This window comes from Mustela putorius, unplaced genomic scaffold, assembly GCF_011764305.1.
Source record: "Mustela putorius furo isolate JIRA1106 unplaced genomic scaffold, ASM1176430v1.1 tig00003834_pilon_pilon_pilon, whole genome shotgun sequence".
In the NCBI taxonomy this organism is placed as follows: domain Eukaryota; kingdom Metazoa; phylum Chordata; class Mammalia; order Carnivora; family Mustelidae; genus Mustela; species Mustela putorius.
Window position 1 is genome coordinate 32,971,475 of NW_025421987.1, and position 13,021 is coordinate 32,984,495.

The 13,021-nt window shown below is 37.2% G+C and overlaps 1 long non-coding RNA gene across 1 annotated transcript in view; it reads right to left on the minus strand.

Annotated features, from left to right (window-relative positions):
• Positions 1-1,023, minus strand: part of LOC101677631 — a 61,058-nt gene extending 60,035 nt beyond the window's left edge. The window contains exon 1 of the long non-coding RNA XR_001182227.2: positions 948-1,023. This is a non-coding gene — a long non-coding RNA (uncharacterized LOC101677631). The remainder of the gene's footprint in view (positions 1-947) is intronic.
• Positions 1,024-13,021: the final 11,998 nt, after the last annotated feature.

The window sequence follows — 13,021 nt, forward strand, 5'->3', positions numbered from 1 at the left end:
AATAATCTCACTGGGCTCCTGTGAAGATTAAATATGATAGGACCCTCAAAGTGCTCAGCACTTTGCATTATCCCACTCATTTCGTCTTTACAAACCAAAATTCTACTGTATATGCAGTTGGTTTTCTGGGTTTGTTGTTATTGTTGTCATTATGTCTTCTTACATTAGGAAAAATGTCCTGTGCTTTTAAAACTTCCTCAAAAATATTTTTAAATTTTGCCTAATAGTCCATTAAAGGAAAGGTCACAGTTTTTCTAACAATATATTTATTGTTGGAGAATTTGGTAGTTCCCAATTATTTTATATAAGTAATACTTTTAAGTATTAATGCAGTAAACATTTATATATAGTATTAAAGCAGTAAACATTCATTTGAAGAAATCTTTATCTGCAAATTTATTGCTATATGCCTGGTTATTTTCTTTCAATTTCTACTTTAATATAATCAACTTACAACATTTTCTAAAAACCATACAAAGCCAAATAAAACCAAAATGCAAAAACGTGTAATATATTCTTTGGAAAGCCGTGTAACTTGTTTCCTATTAACTCAAAAAATTTCCAACTGAAAAGAAAAATAACTATCTAAAAATTTAATTTCACTTTGTGGAGTAAAAATAATGCTCAATTTAATAAGATTTTTGTTCAAGCAAGATGACAACTTTATATGCCACTAATTTAAACCAGAATATACTTTATGTAGCAAAACAATGCAACTGATATTTTTCTCTTGCATTAAAGAGAATCAGATCTTTTGTCAAGTCATTCAGAGAAAGGGTGAGGTCAATGTAGCCATCTTCATAAGACTATGTGTTTATTTTCTTACAGCATTTGTGATATCATGCTAGTTGACAGCAGATTAAAAGCTAACCCTATAAAGTCTGCAGCCACAAGCCTATGTTAGCAAGCAAGCTCCAAAATCCATCCATAACCACGCTTCCACTTACCCACAGGTCCTCGGGTTGATCTAGATCCAGATATAACAGAAACTTACGATCCTCTTCCCATCTGGTATTCAGTCATAGCCCTAAACTCACAAGGAGAGGAAAGGACGAATTTGTAGGCATTACTTAGAAGAAAACATTTTAAAATCTTGTCAGAATTTAAATTATATATTCTTATAATAATACTAATACCAAAGTCCATAACACAATTACGAAAATAATCATCAACCATTTATCCAGAGAGAATATTAATTTATATTACATGTAACCCAAAGAATACTAATTTAATTTAAATGCCTATGAATAGTTTTGAGAAAAAATTGTTAAGAAGAAGGAAAAATTGAAACTGGAAAGGGAAAAGATAATAATCCTGATATCTTATTTATCAGTCTGTGCTAAAATACAATTATAATAATGAATTATTGTGAAATCTAAGAAAACAACTAAATATAATCTCTATAGAAAAGATTATTTTCTTCCTAGCTGTGTGAAGACAAAGGCACCTCTAGTAACCTCAAAGAGGTTTTGTTTTTGTTTTTGTTTTTGTTTTTAAAGATTTTATTTATTTTACAGATTGAGAGAAATCACAAGTAGGCAGAGAGGCAGGCAGAGAGAGAGAGAGGAGGAAGGAGGCTCCCCACGGAGCAGAGAGCCCGACGTGGGGCTTGATCCCAGGACCCTGGGATCATGACCTGAGCCGAAGGCAGAGGCTTTAACCCACTGAGCCATTCAGGCGCCCCTCAAAGAGGTTTTAAATTTGGTCATAAATGAGCACTTTACAGAATTTTCTAGTCAATTACATTTGGCAATGTGCCAAAATGGAACAGCAAACTCAAAAAATTATATATTAGAATATATTAATTATGCCATTAAATATTTATTAAGAACTTACTATGTGTGCCTAACAATATGCCTGACATCAAGGCCCCAGGGAGCTCAATATATATTGTGAAAGTAAATTACTTCACTGGTATGATAATCATAAACTCAAGCATTGTAGCCTGGTAAGATACATCTGTCTCATCAAAACAATTTTAAAGTTTTTCAGAAGACTTTAAATAAACATTCTCCAATAATTTACTAGAAAACCTACTCAGATAAGCATTGATGACTGACCTTACGTCTGGAACATCTAATCACAGAGCTCCTTTATCCACCAGAGAGAAAACTTCCAAATATTTCAAGGTTTCTTCCATGATTACTACCACTTCTATTCAATAGTTCTTCCACAAATATTTGTTGAGCCACTTAATTTTTTCTTAAATATTCTTTGGGGTTTTCTGGCTCCAATTCCAACAGGTCAGGGGGAGTTTCCCCACACCCACAAGCCAGCAGAGTATCCATAATTCAACCCAATTCTGAATCTAGTCACCTGGAAATAGCACCTGATTTCACAGGTGAAGGGCTCAGTCCTATGAGACCGCCCCCTCTGCCTCTACTTCAGATGGCAATCTCAAGCCCAGCTTGATATTACTATAAATTAGAGGTTCCCATAACCCCCTCCCTGGGTTTAACTAATTTGCTAGAATGGCTCACCAGTACTCAAACATTTTACTTAATTGGTCACTGGTTTATTGTGAAAGGATATAATTCAGGAATAGCCCAGGTATCAGAGATGCACAGGGGGAGAAGGCTGCAAAGCCTTCTCCAGACATGCCATTCTCCCTAAATTTCCACATGTTAACCAACCTGGAAGCTCTCCAAACCCTATTCTTACAGATTTTCATGGATGCTTCATTACAAAGATTAAATCACTGGCACTGACAACTGATTTAATTTCCAGGCCCTCTCCCTTTCCCAGAGGTCTGAGGCTAGAACTAAAAGTTCCAATCCTCTAATCACATTGTTGATTCTCCTGGCAACCAGTCCTCTTCCTCTGGAGGGGTCCAAAAGTCACCTCATTAACATTAAAGAAACACTTCTGTCACTCTCAACACTGAGGAAATGCCAAGGGTTTTGGGAGCTGTGAGTCAGGAATTGTGGATGAAGACCGAATGTATATGAGGGATATATTTTGGTCATCTGGACGACATTTTCCTTACAAATCCAAACATCACAAATACTTACACAAATAGGTTTTATAACCAAATAAACAATCCCAGCATTATTCTTCCAGGCGGCCAGCCCCATATCATCATCCTGAAATGTCCAGGAATTCTTTAAAACATTTACAGGGATTTGAGACCAACAGTTTGTACCTCTTAACTCAGAGGACAGAGTTCAGTTGTATCCCTTGAAGCCGGCCAATGTCACAACCCCTAGGGAAAACCTGTTGCTCCTGTCTCAGGGCCTGCTCACTGTCCACACTGTCAAATATCAGGCTTCAGTGCACAGCCAAAATCTAGACTTTCCTATGATATCCTCATTTCAAGGACACTGCCCTTACTTGTACGAATAAAAGTGATGCAGTGAGAAGATTGCCTCTCCCCATCCTGGGCTTTGGACAAAAAAGGGGGTCCAAACTGAACTAGAAATTATAGGTCACAGGAACCACCACTTGGCTTCAAGCCTGACAGCTACATGGTGGGATTAGGAAAGATTTTACGAACGTCAATTCATAAACTCCAATCCACGTTCTACCTTGGAATGTTGGGTGAGGCACAGGGGGAGTCCATTTCCCAACTGTTATCTTTACCAGTATTATGACTTCTGTTAAAAGACTTGTTGACGGGGTGCCTGGGTGGCTCAGTGGGTTAAGACTCTGCCTTCGGCTCAGGTCATGATCCCAGAGTTCTGGAACTGAGCTCCATCAGGCTCTCTGCTCAGTGGGGAGCCTGCTTCCTCCTCTCCCTCTGCCTGCTTCTCTGCCTACTTGTGATTGCTGTCTGTCAAATAAATAAATAAAATCTTAAAAAAAAAAAAAAAGACTTGTTGACTTCCTTGAACCCAGGACTTGTTCACAATCAGCCATGTCTATTTTGGCGGTATCAGTCATATTCGTCTCAAGAGGTTGGACAGTTTGATCTCTCAACTCCACCTCTTCAGAAAAATCAAAGGGACCTGAACTCTGCAAATTTGCCCACACTTTTCCTAATGCCCTTCAGTTGCCACATTTCAATAGTTCCATAAAAAAGATAAATCCCACTTCACCAGATACTTGTCGTAGTTAGGAAAAGATAAATATTTTGATTGGTAGCTAGAGAGAGAGAGAGAGAGAGCAGACACATAGACTACTGAAGTCTTAGGTTGTTATTACACTGGTTCTTTTCTATCACATTAACGACACTTCAACAAGTACAATTTAAAGTTAAATGCAACTAATTTAGTGACTATAAAAAAGAGTCTACAATTGATTGGGGCAATAGCATGTTGAATAAAAACATTTATTGTCATTTCATAAAAACTGGCATTTACCATTCAAGTGTCCCGAAATGGATGCTAAATAGATCTGACATATTTTTAAGGTAATTTATTCCTCAGACTTAATATGTAGATGTTTTCAATTATGATAAAGCATTAATATTAAATGCTTGCTTGTTAATCTTTTCAGGACAGTGAGAAATGAAATATGATGCAAATATGTCTTCCCAAATTAGAACAAAAATAAAGGACGCAATTCAAAGAGCGAGGGAGAATTGGCATATCTTAATGTTTTAAACAGAATCCTGCTTATGTTTTAAACAGAATGTGTAAAACAGAATACCTAATGTTTTAAACAGAATACCTGCTGCTCAAAATCCAAAATTTTGTTCCAAATCAAAATTTACAATGGAGTATTCAACTATCAATACAGGTGAGTATAAAAATCTACAAGTCACTGAAGATTTTACCTATTCTATGATATCTAAACATCTAAACTCAATGGTGATTTAATACTGAGAAAGGAACAGTAATGTTTAGGCTACTTGAGCCCCTCAGGACAAACTGAATACAGCTGTGGAAGAAGAGTCTCAACTGTTTCCAGTTTCTGAGAATACATTAGGCCACTTAATATAACATCCTGGTGTATTGTTTGCTTTTTGATAGCAAACAAGATAGACTGATTGATTGAGTCACTCACAGGTATTCCTTCCTTCAACAAATATTTATTGAGGGATCACCATGTCAGACACTGGGATAAAGGATTCTCTCACATAACTTAATTGAAATTCAACAAGTATTCTCATGTTATAATGAGGATTAAATGAGTTAATATTTGTATAGTGTTTAAAACGGTGTGGGGCACATCGAAAGTGCTATATCAATGTTTGTTAAATAAATTATGTTGAGGAGTCAGTTGTAATATGATCTTTGTACAAGATTTTGGCATAGGAGATAATGGTAGAGTTCTGAAATACCAGCCTGTGAGCTGAGTGCAGGAAACACCTAAGTCGGTGTGTACCCATATAAAAACTCACCTGATGGCAAATTTCTGTGGAGAAATAAATATTTTATGAGACTATTATAATAGGTTTTACATTGCCTATAAATATTTACTTAGCACACACTTCTGAAACACTGCATACCAAGTCCTGTGTAACTGCTTCACATATAATAACTCATTTAACTTTCACAATAACCCTATGATACTATCACTCCACTCTACAGATGAGGAAATGGAGGCACAGAGAAGCTGAACACCTTGCCAAAGTCATACAGCTATTAAGAGGCAGAGCCTAAACTGATACTCAGGTAGCCTGGCGCCAGAGACCAGGTTCTTAAACACAAACTTAAAATGTGACATATTTGGGCATCTGGGTGGCTCAGTCGGTTAAGCGTCTGTCTTCAACCCAGGTCATGATGCCTGGGTCCTGGGATCAAGCCCTGTGTCCAGTTCCCCACTCAGAGGAGAATCTGCTCCTCCCTCTCCCCCTGCCCTTCCCTCTTCCCCGGCTCATGGTTTCTCTGTCTCTCTCTCTCCCTCTCTCTCAAATAAATAAATAAATAAATAAAATGTGACATACAAAAGGGCTGGCATTTATGGGATCCTCACAGGCTGTCTCTCTGAGTCAGAACGGCTCTGTGCACTGGTTCATTTGTCAAGCACTACCATAATGGGAAAAACAATAAGCCCAGATGCCACCTTACAAAACAAGATGGAAAGGACTTTGAAATACTCCTTGAGGGACGCTTGGGTGGCTGAGTCGTTAAGCGTCTGCCTTTGGCTCAGGTCATGACTGAGCCCAGCACTGGGCCTGCTTCTCCCTCTCCTTCTGCCCCTCCTCCTTGCTTGTGCGCTCTCTTTCTCTCTCTCTCTTGCTCTCTGTCAAATAAATAAAATAAAATCTTTTTTTAAAAAAGAGAAAAAGAAATACACCTTGAACATACAGAAAATTGAAAAGGAGAACTGAGGGGATAAATGGGAGTCTGGAGCTAAAATGAGTCTTAAATTTCACATTTGGTATTCACATATATTTCACAAGACGACTTAGGACCCTTTGAGAGTTGGTGAAGAACACAGTAAGCAAACCTATATCCTCCTCAATTGAATAGAGGAAATTCCAATTCTTCGCCTTCATCCCAGCACCCCCACCCCTCCTCAAATTAGTCCACCACAAATAAGGATATATAAGCAAACTACAGACCACAGTGGTAGTAAATACCACTACACAACTTTTCCACACAAGAGAAAATGCAACAATTGTGGTAAAACACTTTTGAAAGGTATCTTCAACTTGGAAATCCTGCCTACAGCAAAGGACGCAGACTTTTTCAAATAGCCACAGATTTTTAAAAAAATGAATTTTAAAATGTGATAAATTTATCCCCCATCCCGAAGACCAAAGAGACAGACACTTCGGCAACTTACCAAGAACAATTAAAGCTAGAAAACTGCCAATAATTTCTCTGCCTCAGAGAGAAAGATCAAGAAAGAACCATCCCAGTGCCTTCTCAAGGACATGGTGAAGTTTATTTCTCAGTTCTTCCTACCTACAGTTCAGCTTAGTGAAATAAGAGTTTAAGAGTACAAAGGTTTTCTAAAATGTTTGCAGTCACAGATCCTGCCAACTGCTGCTTCCCCATTAGCTGAGTACTTTTGCTCTTCTAAAGCGGGAATGTTAGCTCCTGGTTTGACAATAATTCAGTAAAGAGAAAAACTTCAATGTGCTTTCTGCCCAAAATGGTCAAAACAGACACACAGATTTCAACAGCCTGATGCCTGTGCCTCCCATAACTGCTCAGACAAACCACTCTATCAATCATGATTATTTGGTGCCCCCCTCTGGCCTTTCTGCAGCAATTTTATTTAGCTCCTCTAAGAAACTGAACAAGATTTCTAAACAAAACTCCAGAGTGGAATCACAAAAATCTGCCTGTAAGAGAAACCTCATTTTGTCTGCACTTACAATATAATTATTCCAATTCTCCAAGGCAAAGGAAAATCTGGCAGGGCTAACTGTGTGCTTTTAAATTCATAATGTACTTTGGGTGATATAATTTTGCTTTATGTATTTTTAAACACCCCTCAAGGAACCAGAGAACTCTATCAGTTCTTCACAATTAAGATTAGGCTACCTAGGGTCCCCTCAGAAGAGTTGACAATTTACTTAGGAGAAATCATTCTGTAAAACAGACAGCCTTAGAACCCAGGGCAGTTAAAAAAAAAAAAAAAAAAGAATACTGGGCAGTAGAAACCTGTATCAAATATCAGGTTAAATAATATTATTAATTAACACTTACACAGTATAATTCCCATCATTTAAAGCTATTCATTGGCTTTCACCCAAGTTCCCTGGGATTCTTAACTAAAGAGACACAAGTTGTGTCTGGTCACAGAAAGCTTCCAGTACCTCAAAGTGAGTCTCTTCTCTGTATCCAAGAACTCCTTTGCTGCAGCCACTCACAGGATGACCAGGCTCTTTCTGCTAGATTAACATGGTCTGACTGCTTTTGGGGACAGCACACACCTTGGTTTCCAGTTTATGTCACTGAGGAGCTGGGCAAGGGGACAGGGCATTCACGCCGGTTCTTACCAAGAGAGAGCTGAGCCAGTGCAAGGTCTGGAGATAAGGGGAAGAGATCAGACCCCATGGGGTTTCCAGAACAGGGCTAAGAGTGTCAGATCCTGACAGACAGGATGACAAGGGGAAGTAAAGCTATAAAGGTAAGAGGGTGATGAGCCAAGGAGGCTCCTTGTGGGTGACAAGAAAGTTATTGTGGAGGAAGGCTCTGTACAGGGTTTAAGATGTTAGCGGCAGTCCTTGACGTAGCAGGCAGGAAGAAGATAGACATAAGACACACACAGAAGATTTCCAGGAATCCCTAATTCTTCTTTCCTTTTTACTTATTTATTTATTTATTTATTTATTTATTTATTTATTAGCTGATGTATAGTTGACACACAAAGTAAGATGGGTTTCAGGGGAACAACGCAGTGATTCAGCAAACCTATATGTTATGCTATGCTCACTGTAAGTGTAGCTACCATCTGTCACCATATAAAGCTACTGCAGTACCACTGACTGTGTTCCCTGTGCTCTACCTTTCATTCCCTTGATTTATTCATTCCATAGCTGGTAGCTGATACCTCCCATTTCCTTTTGCCCATTTTGCCCATCCCATCACACCCTTTCCCTGGCAGCCACCAATTTGTTCTCTATAATTATGGATCTGTTTCTGCTTTTTGTTTATTCATTTGTTTTATTTCAGATTCCATATATAAGTGAGATCAAATAGCATTTGTCTGTCTCTGTCTACTTCACTTAGCATAATGCCCCCTAAGTCTGCCCCTGTTGCCACAAATAGCAAGATCTCATTCTTTTTTATGACTGAGTAATATTCCCTTGTGTGTATTTATCACACCTTTTTTATCCATTTGTCTACTGATAGAACACTCAGGTTGCTTCCATGTCCTGATTGCTGTAAATAATGCTGGAATAAACATAGGGGTGCATATATTTGTTTCAAATTAGTGTTTCTGTAAATAGTAGTGGAATTACTGAATCACATGGTATTTCTATTTTTAATTTTTTTGAGGAACCTCCATACTGTTTTTCACAGTGGCTGTACCAATTTACATTCCCAACAACATTTCATGAGGATTTCTCCACATCCTCACCAACACTTAAACTGTCTCTTTTATTCTAGCCATTCTTAATTGGTATAAGGTGATAGCTCATGGTTTTGATTCACATTTCCTTGATTAGTTATTCCCATGTGTCTGCTGGCCATCTGTAGTCTTCTTTGGAAAAATGTCAATTCAGGTGCTTTTGTCCATTTTTATTCAGATTATTTGCTTTTGGGGTGTTGAGTTGTATAAGTTCTTTGTTTTAGATATTAGTCCCTTATCAGATATATCATTTGTGAGTATCTTCCCTCATTCAGTAGGTTGCCTCTTCATTTTCCTAATAGTTCCCTTTGCTGTGCAAAAGCTTTTTATTTTGGTGTAGTCCCAACTGTTGGCTTTTGCTTTTTTCCCCCCTTGCCTGAGACATGTAGAAAAACATTGCTAAAGCTGATGTCAAAGAAATTACTATCTGAGTGGTCTCTGGGTATGTCAGTGAGTTAAGTGTCTTAAGTCTTGATTTCACCTCAGGTCTTGATCTCAAAGTTGTGAGTTCAAGTCCCACACATTGGACTTCACACTGAGTATAGAATCTTCTTTAAAAAGAGAGAAAAAGGAGAAAAATGAATTATTGCCTATGTTTTCTTCTAGGAATTTTATGAATTTTATGGTTTCAAGTCTCATACTCAGGTCTTTAAACCATTTTGAGTTTATTTTCATGTGTGGTGTAAAGAAAGTGGTCTAATTCCTTTCTTTTGCATATAGCTGCCAGGTTTCCCAGCACCAGTTTTTGAGGAGACTGTCTTTTCCCCACTATATATTCTTGCCTCCTCTGTCATAGATTAATTGGCCATGTAAGTATCAATTTATTTCTGGGCTTTCTATTCTGTTCCATTGATCTTTGTGTCTATTTTGTGCCAATATCACACTGTTCTGACTACTACAGCTTTGTAGTATATCTTGAAACCTAGGATTGTAATATACCTTGAGCACTATTCTTCCTCAAGATTGCTTTGGCTACTGGGATCTTTTGTGATTCTATACAAATTTTAGTATTATTTGTTCTAATTATGTGAAAAATGCTATTGGTATTTTGATTGGAATTGCACTGAATCTATAGATTGCTTTGGGTAGTGTGGACATGATAACAATATTAATTCTTCCAATCCATGAGCATGGAATATCTATCCATTTGTTTGTGTCATCTTCAATTTCTTTCATCAATATTGTACACCTTTCAGAGTACAGGTCTTTCACTTCATTAGTTAATTCCTAGGTATTCTTTTTAGTGCAATTATAAGTGGAATTGTTTTCTTAATTTCTATCTCTGCTACTTCATTACTAGTACATAGAAATATAACTAACTTCTATATGTTAATTTTGTGTCATGCAGCTTTGCTGAACTCATTTATTACTTCCAATAGTTTTTTGGTGGAATCTTTAAAGTTTTCACTATAATATGTCATTTGCAAAGATAATTTAACTTCCTCCTTACCAATCTGAATGCCTTTTATTTCTTTTTCCTGTGTGATTGCCATGGGAAGGAATTCTAGTACTATGCTGAATAAAAGTGATGAGAATGGACATCCTTGGGCTGCATAGGTGGCTCCACCAGGTGAGTGCCCAACTTGTTTTTGGCTCAGGTCATGAACTCAGCATGGAGTCTGCTTTAAATTCTCTGTCTCTCCCTCACTTTCTGCCCCCTCTCCCTGTTCATGCTCTCTTTCTTTCTCTTTCTCTCAAATAAATAAATAAAATCTTTAGAAAGAAAGAAAGAAAGAGAGAGAGAGAGAAAGAAAGATAAGGAAAGAAAAGAAAGAGTGAACATCCTTGTTTTATTCCTAATCTTGGAGGAAAAGCACTCAGTTTTTTAGCATAAAGTATGATATTAGCTGTAAGTTTTTCATACATGGCCTTTATTATGTTAAGGTATATTTCCACTAAACCCACTTTCTAGTTCTTCCTTTCTTGCCCTTCATTCAGAGTTCTGAAATTCAGGGACTTCATGGACTAGAACATGCAACTGTTTCTTTTTGCTAAGTGGTAAAAAAACAAAAAGTCACTGAGGAAAAAGAATCAATTAAATTTTAGTTTTAGGATAAGGAACAAATCATAGGCACAGCCACAGTACTTTTTCTGGAACCTGTGATATGATACAATTAAGTTAATACTCAGTAAAAAATCTCATTTGGAAAAAAAAAAAAATGGCTCAAGGAAGAGAGTAATAAAATTAATCTAGTGAGGACCTGGCTTTAGTACTATATTAGATCCTACAGAAAATAATTATTTAGTTCTTCAACAAAAGACCAGATGGGCAGAAGGTTCATATGCACCATGTACTCACTAAACATTATGAGTATCACAGTTTATAAGCCAAAGATGGTTCTATTAAAAATAGTTTTATTTTCACTCAATATCATCTTTAAAGCAATATCTGGTAAAATTATCCAAGTAAATGACAACTTAATAAATAGTTCTCAGCGGTGAACATTGGTGCCACTTCCTCATTACAAAAATATTTTCCTGGGCAGATGAACTTAACTGAATCAGAAATCCACGGACACTGAAGTCACACAACCAAATTCCCTATCATAGCACTTATCACATTGTGTTAGAGTTGCTTATTATTTTTATTTGTAGATGGTATAATGTTTACGTTCCTCTCCAATGCCCTTCACAGAGTTCAGCATATAATAGGTCCTCAAATAATATTTTCTTGGATTCAACTGAATCTCCCTTTACAGTCATTTTGCTCAGTGACTTAATAAGGAATAGTACACTGCAAATGGATTTTCTATTCTCTCATAGCTGTGTATTGTTTTTATTTAATAAAAGAGGGTCTGATCTGGGAAATATTGTGTTATTATTTATGTTAAGGTCAAATATTTTAGTGGGATCTTGGAAAAATGGTAGGAAACCTGGGCCAGGTGGACAGCTCCAAGTGTCCTATTATTCTATTCTAGCACCCCCAATGGGGAACACAATTTATTATTTTACATTTGTGAAATGAAAAAGTAAAAATATAAAGTTATTTAAACTGTGAATACCCATAAAAAGGAAAATATCGTGATCCTCAATCTCACATTTTAACAAGGATTTCAAAACTGTTCTCTAATACTTCCATGTGTTCTCTGGAAAATATATGTGAATATGCAATAATAATTTCTTCCAAAGTATACATGTAGAGTACAACAGAAAAACATCCTTTATTTGTGTCATAACTAAAACAGTTTAGGGGTACCTGAGTGTCTCAGTTAACTGTCTGCCTTTGGCTCAGGTCATGATCCAGGGTCCTGGGATCAAGTCCCATATCAGGCTCCCTGGATTATAGTGGGAAGCCTACTTTTTCTTCTCCTGCTCCCCCTGCTTATGCACATGCTATCTCTCTCTCTCTCTAATAAATAAATAAGATTTAAAAAAAAAAAAAAGAAGGAACAGTTTGCCCATTTAATCAGACAATTCATTTGAGTTTGTCTGGTTTCCACCTACACAGTCTAGTGCAGCAAGAGAGACAAGACCCCAATAGGCACGTTGAAAAAAATGCTTTAGTTCTATCTGATTTAGTGATCCTCTTCTGACATTATGTCAATACTGAAGGGGATAATAATGAGTCAGATAGTTTCAGGTAACTCATCTTCTGCCATCCTTTCTACTCAAGAAGTAACATAACTCACCTGTCTTATGTGCAAAGAGGAGACACAGCCTTGAATCACGAGTAGGTCCAAGAGTAGACACAGCGAGGCCTCTCTGAGCAGCCCTGTCACATCCAATAGGCAAATCTGTTCCAGATGACCAACAGCCCATCAGTGCACAGACCAAGAATTCCAATATTATTCTCCTATCTAAGACATATGCCTATGGGAGCACAGATATTCTTGGGAATGATAACAACCATAAAATCATGTTTGATTTGATTCTATTTTCTGGCTTCCTGCTCTATGATGTTTGTACCAAATCAACCATTGCCTTTTGTAAGGGAAAAAGATATCTGCAAGATTGATGACTTCCTTATCTCACTGCCCCTCCATGTTGAAATTAATAAGAAAAGAAACTTTCAGTCATTAAAATTCTTCATGCAAGTACAGTCTCTTCCTGCTCTCCACTTCACACATTTTATCACCTGCGAACGATTGCAAACTTATAAGTTTCCAAT